This window comes from Passer domesticus, chromosome 6 (assembly GCF_036417665.1).
Source record: "Passer domesticus isolate bPasDom1 chromosome 6, bPasDom1.hap1, whole genome shotgun sequence".
Classification (NCBI taxonomy): Eukaryota; Metazoa; Chordata; class Aves; order Passeriformes; family Passeridae; genus Passer; species Passer domesticus.
In genome coordinates, this window is record NC_087479.1 from 28266797 (window position 1) to 28279750 (window position 12954).

General features: G+C 33.5%; 1 long non-coding RNA gene across 1 annotated transcript in view; it reads left to right on the forward strand.

Moving 5' to 3' along the window:
* The first annotated feature begins 11938 nt into the window (after positions 1-11938).
* Positions 11939-12954, forward strand: part of LOC135302966 (uncharacterized) — a 30381-nt gene continuing 29365 nt past the window's right edge. The window contains exon 1 of the long non-coding RNA XR_010364511.1: positions 11939-12056. This is a non-coding gene — a long non-coding RNA (uncharacterized LOC135302966). The remainder of the gene's footprint in view (positions 12057-12954) is intronic.

Here is a 12954-nt window from a genome sequence, read left to right on the forward strand (position 1 = left end):
CCTCCATAACTCCAAAAACTGCATGAGAACTATATCCCAATGTCAGTATTAATACATCTTTTCTCCAAAACCTCTGCCCAGGCTTTGGTATTTGAAAATGTCTTTGGTTGAAGGTAATTCTGTGTTTCTGGGTCATAGTTTGCTGTAATGAAAAGGGAGTGGAGAGGGCCTTGAGACTATTTCCAGAAAAAATCACCTTCAAGCAAGTTCTACCAAATGGTGAACATTTGCTCTATTTGTAATTAGTAGGAGGGAAGGGGAAAAGGAAAGTGTCATTTTTCTCTGAGTGTGGATTACTTACAGACATTCTGTTTCCTACTACCAAGGTCTTGTGGTAGCTCTTTTTTTTCCATTACCCCACAGCTATTCATTAGCTGATGTGCCAATGTCTGTCACAGTTTCTCCTGTGGGACAATGGTGTCTTAATATTTTAGCAACAGCACAGAGATGTAATTATCTGTAAATAATTTAACATGTGTTTCATCCATGTGGAAGCTATCCAGTCAGTCAAAGCAAAAAACTCCCTACATTTCCTATCAAAGTTTGAGTCTTCTACAATATGTTTGTTGTCATCTTTGGGTTCTCAAAATCCTTCATTAGGTATTTCCTCCCACAAATATTTGGAACATCAAAAGCATCTTACATTTCTGGGGACAAATTCAGACATGATGTGAATAAGTATATCCTGAGAAATTTGTGATGTTTAAACCATATATAGTATTATAGTATTGTGTGCCTCGTTAATATTTATTACCTATATTCAGGAAGAACATACACAACTTTAATTAAAAGTTTTTAAAGATAAGACCATTAATTATGCTGGTTATATCTTTTCTTCTCTCTGATCAAGCAAGCATTCAAAAATTAATTTTCATCAGCTTCATTTTCTTGTTATTTTTCTTCCTTTGCACTTTACCATGACAGTTTTGTAAAATGAGAATGAGACAAAAAATTAAAACATTATTCACTGCAGGAGAGGAATTTAATTCACCGACACCAGCCTCCGAAGGGTCCAAAAGAGGCAGGTCAGATCTGTGCTGAACATTAGTGCTGGCTTATTCACACATTAGTTATGTCCACCATCTTCTTATGATTTACCTAGCTTCTAAAATAAACTGCCTAGAAATAAGTGAGTAAATGTGAGTAATCCCAAGGAATATAATAGCATTATTTCTTCTTGGGGAGACTGGAATGCATATAGCTCTTTCTAGGACCAAGCTTAGGAAATCCTTTTGAATGGAGGCCTTATCTCCCTATATACAAAGAGTTTACCATACACGGAAGGATATGTAAATGTATATAAATGACATATTTGATTCATGTTTGACAAAGTTTGACATAAGAGGTTTCCAATATGTATAATTTTTAGCTAGAAGAGGAGCTGACTTCAGCTATTTTGAATGTTTAAGTTTCACTTAAGACAGTGAAAGACTATATTTACCTGAGTATGTGTGTGTATGGGAAAATTTATGGATAATCTCACTTTGCACTGCAATCTCAAAATGATTCTGAAGTCAGAATAATGTGAAGAATAATGTCTGCAGTCCTCAGAGCGAAAATTGTTCTGTGTGTACATGTCTATAACAGAGACATTTATTAGCTAGAGCTGACATAAACCAGGAAAATCTATGCTTACTAGGGATATACTTGACACAGCATAAGTTCTATCTACTTTTGCTGGAAGATAGTGATTAAAGAGATACCAGCTTACTTAAAAGTGTGAATTACACTCACTTTCAGTGAGGTGGGAATAATAAGCATGAAAATATTTGTCAAAAGTCTCTAGTATATGAGTGTGCTCATATAATAGAAAAGTGTAAAGAATTTGAAATTAAAGGTTTTTTAGCAATAAATGAGCACTCTTATTAGTTATTGAATTAATTTCTTCTGCTTTGGTATTGCTGTTATTCAAAAAAAATACATTATTTGAGCAACCAGATGGAAGATATATTGAACTGTGGAAATATATTAAGCATAACATCATTCTGAGTGTAAAACATTAAAAGATGGAAGGCCAAACCCTGAGGTTTTTTTAACAGAATTTAATATTATAATGGAGCCTCACTAATTAGAACCCATCTGACTCTCCAGTGTCAGCTCCTAAAAAGCTAATGGAGCAGCAGCAGTAAGGATTCACAGAACTATGAATGTGGTACTGCAGACCACACTGGTGATTTGAAGTCATATCTTTTGTGCAGGATATGTTTTAGGCAGATTTGAATAATATTTGTGAATAATATATAAGTTAATTTTTTCCCAGTTAATTATCAAATGCATTATTAATGAACACGTATTATTCAATTGACATTTTAGAAGCTCAAATAATTTATGTAAATAGATTTATCTAGATTTTCCCCCTTTTCTCTGTGTTTTTTTCCCTTAGCTAAGACAACTTCTACTAAATTTTGTTTTACCAGAGAAAGGATTCAATTCAATTTGTTTTTATTGTACTGTTAACTTGCATTTCTAATGTCCCCATGGGAAATCACTGTAGTATCATTAGTGTGCTGTAAATTCACATTAGAGCTTAAGTTACAGTAATGTGACTAAGGAAAAAGCTTAGTAAGTACATATGATTTTTTCACAGAGGCTTTAATCTTAAAACATGCATATTATTCCTTGTTCCTTTATCTACAGAAAAATAGCTGGTTTTCATTAGATATACACTTTAGATTAACTGTCAAATTAAGTATGATTGGACTAGAAAGCTGACTATGGAATTGAATTATTTTTTCCTTATTACTTTGTTATACAAACTCACAATATTTACTATCAGGCACTATCCAATTAAAAAGAAATACTATGTTACTGAAGTATGTAGTGTTTAAGTATATGCATCCTAATCTGGGTGTTTTATGGATATGTAGACATATGAATTACCATGCAATTAATGTAGATTTAATGAGGAACTTTGACTATTTATAGTTTTATAATTCAGGAGGTATCTCCTCCTGTCTATTAAGATCATAAGGATGTGATTTTGGAGGACATATTTTCTTCATGTGTGAGTATATTGACAAGTGCAGAGGAGCCCTGATAACTGATATGTCTCGATACTCTTGTCTAATTGACATCTTGGACATTTTTGAGTTTTCACATTGCCAGCTGCATTGACGAAGCGTTGCTAAATGATAATATGCAAAGCTTGTTTCCAGAGCTCAGATAAAATAAATAGTCTGTACTTTAGAGCACAGTCTGTGAGGAATAAAGTCTTACTAAACTGTAGAATGGTGAAACTCTGCTGCTTTAAGTATTGGATAGGGAACAAATAACAGGTGGGGACATGTCATCATACAGCTATTTCTGTAATTGCATCATTCTTTTTTGAAAATATCTCCAAAGGAAAACAAACCCCAAAAATCCATTCAGTAAATGGCAGAAATAATGATCCTAGATCCAATCAACAGATGCCCAGTGTCTTGATTTGTCCATCATTGCAGTATTTCTGGCTCCTCTCTCTTCACTCTACTACACTTTCTGTAGGAGTGGGAACAGCCTAGAAAAATGTGCCTACTTTTTTTTTTTAAGTGTTTTCTTGGATGGGTAAAGCTCTAGAATAAAATTAAGCTACACAGTTATAAAAAAGTAATGAGACAGAAATTATGTCACATATATCTATCAACCTGCCTTCAAATAGGGGACGTACTTGTTTTAACAGAGATTTCAGGAACACACCGTATCATACAGTGTATTTTGAAAGTGTTCTAGCACATTTGGTGAAGTCACTGTTCTACCTATTTAAAAGTTAAAGGAAGAGTAGAGCAGTGAGGATTGAGCAGAGCTGCTAATAGACAAAATACTTAGAAATCTTACAGCCTCCATCATTATCTTTACTTTATCCTTACCTGCTCACAGCTTCCTTATGGTTGCTACCCAATCCAGGGCCACTGAGGCCAATATAAAATTCCTATGGACATTAATAAGAGAAGGATTTCCTTTATATTGAAAAGATTATATTTAATATTAAAAAAAGCATTCGGCAATAAAGTGAGTTTTAATTGGGAAAGTAAACAGTGTCTATACATCTTAAAAAATTCCATTCTGAACAAACAGTAACTGCAAAAGATCTCTAAAAATAACTTATATAAGTGACATTTATTGTGAATAAAATATATGATCAGAAACTGGTTGAAATAACAAGAGTAATAGAAATATAACGAGACTTATCAGATTTAGGTGTCTAGATAGACGAAAATTAAAAGTTACTTTTTGTCTCTTTTGTTGTTTACTTTGATTTGTAAAGGAAATATGATCGCTTTAGGGACTTGGAAAACAAACAGAAACTCCACAAGGATGGAAAAGATCTGAATGTAAGGTGACAGAATAAGAATAATACGCCCATCAGACCAGATAAGTCACAAGAAATAGTTTCAAGCAATAAAATGTAATAAGAAATATTGTATAAATAAATTGAAAGAACAAAATGCCTTACTCATCAGAAAGAAAAGAAAATAGTGGGCAACGTAGTGAAGAAAAATGTATGGAGTTCTTTTTGTAAAGTATTTGTAAAAAAATTCATGGTGATTGATTATTAAAACTTTTGAAGGTTGTAGGAAGTACGATAGAAGAAGAATGGGTGCAATGAAATGTAAGTCAAATTATTAAACAGTTTATGAGACACCACCTAGGGTCACTTTCAGTAATGAGGCTTTGGTTTAGCTTAACTATAAGTTGATCCCAAGTGGGAAAATAAATGCTTGATCTTCTCATGTGCAGTGTTATGTAATAAAGCAAGAAATATGATAAAGTAAATGAGCTGCCAAAATTTCCACCAGCAGTAATTTCTGTTAGCATTTTTGCGTGTTTTTTTTTTAATTTTTTTTTTTTTTTTTTTTTTTTTAACTATAACACACAGAAACCCTTCCAAGAACTGGGAAAAAAACCTCTCAATAGGACAACTGGATCTTAGTTTCAGGTTATGAAATAGGGATTAAAAGACTGTTCATCAGATAAATGTCCAGTGTATGGAAAATCTGGTTTATGATCAGTGAAAAACAGAACAAATTGAGACAAATGAAGGCAGATAGCAAAATTCCCCTGTATCCTCTCCAATGTAATTTGAATCTCATTATGTTCTCATACTTTAAAATGTTGAATTTAAAACTCTCCCTTGTATCCACATGACAGCTGTAAGTAGTGTAGCAACACATTTGTGTTTCTCCACCCACTCCCCAAAGAAAGAATAATGTAAAATATTTATGCTTTGTGTTTATGTGTTTATTGTAGCATTGCTATATATATGTAGTACTGGAGAAAAATTCTAAATTATTACCGTCATAATCTGGTACCTCAGAACAGTCTTGAAAAGGACTAATTATTGAAGAATGTATTGGGAGTGTGATTTTTTTTTTTGTACCTCCACTACCCTATTCTATGCTTATAGACCAAAGGCACAGATCTATTATATTAATGCAATAAAGTATGTATTAATGCAATTTCCTCTTTACTGAAGTTGCAAATAGATCTTGTGACCAAATTTCAGAAAGAAATCTACCTTATAGGGGAGTCTTTCTGGATATTGTATAGATATTCATTTTAAATTTGTGATATTTGTGCCTCTTCAGAATAATCCTAATACACTGAGAAATTTCTGATTGTGATAGATTAAGACTCAGATAAAACATTAACATCCAGATAAAGGATTCTAAATATTTGTCATATGGGAAATATTTTCTAGTTTAGTCAAGTTAAAATAATATGACATCACCCCAAATATAAATTAATTTCTTAATTTCTTTGCTTACACTAGACTCATTGATGTTGTATATCTATGCCCAAACAAATCAATGCCTCTTAATTATTTCATCCAGTTCCAGCAGACTCATGTTCTATTTAACAGTAATACGTGTGTGTCAATATTTCCCAACTCCATTTCTATTATTTTGGTTGATTTAAGGTTTGTTAAGTGTTTAATATGTGAGTTCTTATATTACCTTTCACATTAAGTGAGGTAGAAATGTTTTTCAGTGGTTAAATTTGATATTTAGGGAAAATGTATACAATATAATTCTTTAGTAACAACAAAATTCTAATCAGATGTGGAATTGTAATTTCTCTATTCTACTGTAATACTTTGCATAAAACTGAGTATGTACTTACACCTGCTTCTGGTGTAGAATAAAAGTAAGTCTCAAGTTGCGTACAACTAAGGTAAAGTTAAAACTCAAATAGTGGGTCCTTACATATTACAAGAAAAAAGACTTCTCAGATTCCTGTTCTTCTTGAGCTCAGTTGCCTTGAAACCTACAAGATTGTTCTAGTAACCACATATTTAAGAAATTCTTTTAGGACATTTGACAAGCAGATGAAGCCTGTCAAATGATTACACTGAAAAGCACTGGAAGTCTGTGAAGTCATGGATCCAATAAAAGCTATTTTACCTGTATACTTATACTGTAGTGATTTTTGAATATATGCATATTCAGAATAGAAAGCTTAAGGTAGCTCAGCCTCTGTGGAAATAATTCTTCTGTTCATTACAAGCTGTCTGAGTTTAAATTGATTAGACCTCAGAGGAAGAGTAGAGATTTTTACGTCTTTCCTGTGGTTGTTGCAACTACTGTAAACAATACAAAGAGTGAAAAAACATATTGTGATACAGATTGAACTGAGTGTGTAGAGGAGTTAATGAATTAGGGTGTTAAACTTGAGCTGTTTTCTGCTTTGCAGTATTACTGTTTTTTTTTTTTTTTTTTTTTTTTTTTTTTTTTTTTTTGTAGGATTCAACATATTAAATTCTCAGGGGGTCACCCTGTCAGCCTCAGTTCTGTGGCCTGGATTTAGTTGAATCAATCCTAATTGAAATTCTGCACAGGTCTGGTATTCTGTGGAGATTGCAGATGAATGACAGTGCAGTGGCAGGAAAGATAAATATGCTGGCAAATGAGATCCAGGGTCTCCACAGAGGATGGAATAAATTACTTTACCAATACAGCAGAGGTAATATGCTGGAGAAAGAAAGTGAAATCGAAGCTAGTTTAATACAAGGCTTGTTAAAAAACATATGAAAAAGAAGCCAACAATACAGTTAAGATTTACTTAAAATACAGATTTCTGATGTGAATGTATTTAGGCCACTTCCTTTCTATTGTGAATAATGATCAATGCATACACTTTAATTTCATTTATGCAGACAGCAGCTTGCACAATTTAAATTCGTGCAGCATTCTGTGTGTAACTCGAGGCCCAGTGGTAACTGTGGTATAGCATATTGATTAGCAATTTGATAAATATATAAAATGGCACACTGAGTTTAAGGTGCTTCATGAAAAATGTATTTAAATGACCTTGGCTAATTAGCGTGAATAGCTTTGAGGCACTGCTGCCTGAATGAAAGACATTTTTAGAGTCCAGAGATTTAAAAGAGTTCATGACTAGATGAGCAAAATTTAAACCAAGAGAAAAGAGCAAACATTAATTTTCATAGAAATTAAGGTGAATTAGATGACCTGATAGAACTTTTTTCAATTTCTTGCAGGTTCTGTACTGTTCTTCTTACCATATGCCTGTTACTTTCCATCTAATTGCTAAATTTCTTAAATAACGAGGATTTCAGCACTTTCCTCAGAAGATTATATTAGAGTCTAATGGATCAGAAAGTATTTTCTAATATACATCTAAAATCATTATTTTCTCAATGTAAGCTATTACTTCTTTAGGTAGTTGGGATACTTGAAATAATTCCTTTCCTTCCTCTGTGCCTGTATCCACCTACAATATGTAGGTGATCACTTAGCAAAATTATAGGAATATAATTTTTTATTCTCATCTCATCAGTCAGTTTCTTACATTACCTAACAATAGAATTTTGCCTTTCCTGAGCTAATTTTTGCATAGTAGTGATGTTGTTACAGTGCTGAAATTAGGCTGAAGTTCTAATCCAGGCTGAAAGAAAACCTTGCAACCTGTAAATTCTGATATACATCAGCAATTTTCACTGGCCATTTTCCATCTGGTGTTTCATTCTGCAGTTGACTTTGTTTTCCCTGTTCACACTTGAAACCTCCTCTTAGGACTGTTGTTTTCTTCACATGAAAATCATGAAATTGGTTTTATTCCCTAATTTCACCGGAAGTGCTAGCTCATGCTTCTCTGAGCTCAGGCTTTATTTTCAGACTACATTATAAAAAGTGTGTTAAAAGGTAATTTGGCATAGATCTAAGTGAGTATGACTCAGTGAAAACACTGCAGGCTGCCATGCTAATGAAAAAAATACATCTTAGACAGCAAGTAGAAGTTGTCTGGAATGGAGGTGAGAATGGTAACTCTGAGTGGAACAGTCTCCTGCAAAGGGAATGAAATCTCCCTGATGGTGAGGAGTGAATGTGCACAGTCAGACATTGCCATAGGTCAGTGGCGAACTTACATTATCTAGGGTGCTCAAGTAAGAACTCTATTCCAGCACAATTAGACAAAATTTAATTAATTTTTAATTCTGATTTTGACTAAATCACACCACTTTTAGTCATACTGGTTAGTAATAGTAATCCCATTAAGAAAGCCCTCAGAACTAGTCTTGGGTTTTTACTTCTTGTGTAATCTATTTCTGGATTGTATGTGACAGCTGGTTGAAATGATAAGCACAACCTGTATTTTAAGTTTTTTCTCCATAAATTATGAAAGTTTAAGATTAATTAATAGAATAACTCATTGGATAAGATAATTGTGGGGATGTCTCATAGTAAGAAATGAAAAGATTTTTCAATTGTAACAAGGCTTTTGACTTAATTATTTTTTAATGGGAATATTCTGTACAAAATAAATTGACCAAAATTTTTAAAGTGAAATACAACAATATTGTAACAGGTTCTTCTTACTGACTTGTCTTTTTATCTAATTCTAGTATATATTTTCAAAGCATTACTATAGAATGAAAAGACAGTGGGTATAATGTGAAATAATTCTTTTTCTTCGGCTCATCTTGGCTTAATGGCTGGAAGTGACACCTTTGCTTTGACATAATTTTGCTCTGGTTTTTGTTTTTTACAGAAATGTCCATTCATTGACTTTCAGGAACTTCAATTTGCTACAATAATGTACTAAATTTACTGTGTTACTCATCTATTTCTCATTGATTCCTGATCCATGTTTAAATGCACATAGTTTTTCCTGTTCCAAAACTACCATGTGAGATTTTGATTCTTTAAGGAGACTATTCCTTCTGGGTAAGCAATACATGATACAGAAAGACAAACCATCCTTAGTTTACTGTTTTTCATACATGTGAAACTGCTAGTAAAACAACCACTTGGAAAGTTGTAGTACCTTAGCAAGGATAATTTATAGGTGAGTATCTTGTTATATTCTGCAGTGGTCACATTTTATGTGTGAATACTGACAGCCTTACTCTAAAATATATATGGAGATAAAATAAAAATTATATGGGCTTAGGCTACCTTATAACAACATATTTGTATCTCTGTTTTATGGTTTTGGGTAAAAAACCCTAAAAACTAAAAAAATCCTAAACTATCTATACCTGTACAAAATCTCGGCTTTGTGGTTCATGACCCTTAGCAACAAAATTTCTCTCACCTTTGGTGGAATTCAATTACAAAGGTGAATTTGAAGACCTGCATTACTATGTTACTTTCACTGAAAAAAATACTAAAGAATGAAAGTTTCAGTGAAGTTGACTTAGTTGGAACAGTTTAATTATCTACAAGTGGCAGGATTTGATTTTTGTCTCCATTTTCAAGCTCTTTTTCTAGTACTGTCACATTTTTATCTACTTGTGATGTCCAAATGTACTCACTAAGTTTGTGCATGTAACTTATAATCAGCTATTACTACCTCTGTCATAACACAGAAGAAATATCTTTCCTATGAAACAAATGGAACAACACAGAAGTTTATAAATTAATTTATTGTCGTTACATTTATATCACTTCAGCATTATAAAAACATATTTTATTAAATTTTGATGTACACCGGCATCAGTGATGTTGCTGATTTTATTTTTAATTATAGGAAAGATTCGTATTTTATGGTCTATAATTTGCTCTGAAAAACTCTAAAGTTTCTCCATCGGACATCTTATAAACCTATTTGCTATTAATGAAATAGGTCCTTAAAATCAAATGTTAACACTTACAGTAGAATATAAAATTGTGCTTAGTATGTGTTTTAGACTAAATTTCTATTTAACTCATCATAGGCTGAGAAGTTGCGTTTCTTGCTATATTGAAATTTACCACAATTAGCAAAAATTCCTAATTGCTTCTTGTCTATCTACTGGTAGAAGTAAACAAGTTCCCAAGTAGGCCATATTAATTAAAAAAATTAATTATTATTAAAAATTATGTGATCAGTAGAGAAATTAAAATAAGGGGATGCCTGTGAGAAAAGTGTCTAAAAATATCCTATTCCAATTTTCAAGTACAATTTCTACACAAAAGTTCATTTTTTTTGTCATATAGTGTTGTCTGAAATCAAGAAAACCTTCTTGATAAAAATAATGTTGTACTTCAACAGTTGCTGTGGCTTCATGGTAACTTTTTTTTGTCTGTTCCACTATACAACGACTTCCCTGTTAAAATCATCCCTCCACAAGTAGGTTTGTCTTTTATATGGTGTGCTACATACCATGATGCAATTTGTCCATTATTGGGAATCTGGATTACAGATCTTGACCCAACACGTAGGTTTATTTAGATATCTAAAATACAGCATATTAACACTATTAACATAACACTGTTCTGGAATGTGATTCAACTTTCAACATCTTTCTTGAGAAACTGGTTTACATTCTTTGATTTCTATTGATTTTTAAACGGGAAGAAAGCAATTATCACAAAAAAACCAAACTCAAACAAACATTCAATCAAGATATAAATTCTACCAAAAGAACTTCAATGAGAAAACTTCAAGCTTACTGCAGGTTTGTACATTGTAAGCTAAATATCAGTCTGAGTTTGGATTATGTAGTTTTTTTACATATTATTGCACTTCACTTCTTATTTGTATATCCAAACATTTCATTATCAAGATGGGGATCTAAGGTATTAAATTATTTTATGAACTTTTACCACAAGACTCATACTATTTTTCAGTACAAATAGTTTTGCAAATGACTGTTCACATTCTGCAGAAATAAAGCAGATAACACTGCAGCTACAAACAGTACAAGTGTGTGCATTTACAGAGGTAAATAGTTGAGAAAATTCTCTGGGCAACTTGTCCCAGTGTCTCAACTCCCTCATTGTAAAAACATTCTTTCTTGTATATAACAAATCTGCCTACTTTCAGTTTAAAACCATTGCCCCTTGTTCTGTCACTACAAGCCTTGGCACAGAGTCTCTCTCCATCTCTCTCATACTGGTTTGCCTGGGGTCTTCTGCTCCCCAGGCAGAGAGGGGTTGGGATGAGTCTCTTAGGTTCAGCTGCCTTTTTTTTTTTTTTTTTTTCATAGGAGAGGTGTTCCAGATGCCTAATAACTTTTGTGGCCCTTCTCTGGAACTGTTCTAACAGATCCATGTTTCTCTTGCACTGTGAGCTTCAGAGCTGGACACAGCACGCCAGGGAAGGTCTTAGATGAGCAGAAATCTGGCTCCCTTGACAGAAAAGACACCACCCATGTACTTACCTCCAGGGAGATGCTTCAGAGCGCCACCACAGTACATAACAAGTGTCACAGCATATACCTCAGCATGTGCCACAGTCCAGACAGCCACGATAGGGCACCACCACACAATTTCAGAAGGCTTTAAGCATTCACCCATACACAGTAACACCACACCTCATCAGAGGGCTTCAGACATCTGCCCACACAGAGTAACATCACCTCACTTCGGAAGGCTGCAAGCATCTGCCCTTCCTGTCCTTCAGCCCAACCTTTCATACCCCTCATGTTCACACACTGCACCTGTGTGCCCTCTGCTCCCTTTGGTGGTTGGTCAGTGCCCCTGGGCACTCCCTGGCTCATTGCTGTCAGTGCTGCTCACCTGCTGCTCACAGCTGTGCCCACTGGGGATGAGGTTCAGCCCCAGCCCCACTCCCAGTTACCACAAACTGTGTGTCTGCAACACAGCAGTATGAGCCACTCAGCAATGACACAGGTGAGGAAGCCAGCAATTGTGCTCCACTCCTCAGCTTCTGATATCACAAAGCTCTGTATAGGTTACTTTTTTATCCTCCTGTTTTCCTATAAATTCGAGAATCATTTAGTCTATTTGATCTGTTCATTTATTTCCCTCTGTACTGAGTAATCTGAGGAGATTACTTATTTGTATCTTTAGGACTCTAATTAATAGTGCTCTGATGCTGAATTTACACTGTCTTTAATTATTTTTTTTAGGACAGATGAGGGCCCATAAACCAAATCACATTGATAGAGAAGTAATATAAAAATGCACGTAATGCTGATAAAAATATTACATTGCCTTACTTGTATCGTACTCCAATGGGCAGTGCAGTATTAGTTCTGGATATATTTCCTTATACTTACTATGATTAATGACATAGCAGTCCTGAGAAATTCTGTGAGTTTGTTTTAAGCAATATATTTTTCAAGTTTAAGTGATGATTTTGACCTTGGGCACATTACTTTATACCGAAACTCAATAAAAATTCCTGTCTATGTAAATAATTAATTTTTGCCATTTTCAACTTTTAATAATATATACCTCATCTTTAGTTGGAGCTGTATGCTTGCTCACACACTCTAGAATTTTTTGAGTAAGTATCAGAAAGAATGTAGACAATAAAAAAATTGTACAAATAAATTATAAATAAAATAATTATATTCTGTAAATCATGTCCCGAAAATGGGAAATTTGATGTTGTGTCTACTTTATTTGAAAGTGATGCCATAACAGAATCTGCAAGTTTGTTAGTAAAGGGTCTTTTTATTCATCTAACTATTGATTCAAATGAAATACACAATAAGATCCTCTGAGTTTATGCTCAGAAAAAAGTCAGCATTTCTCTATAAAAAGAGATCAAAGAGGAATGTTG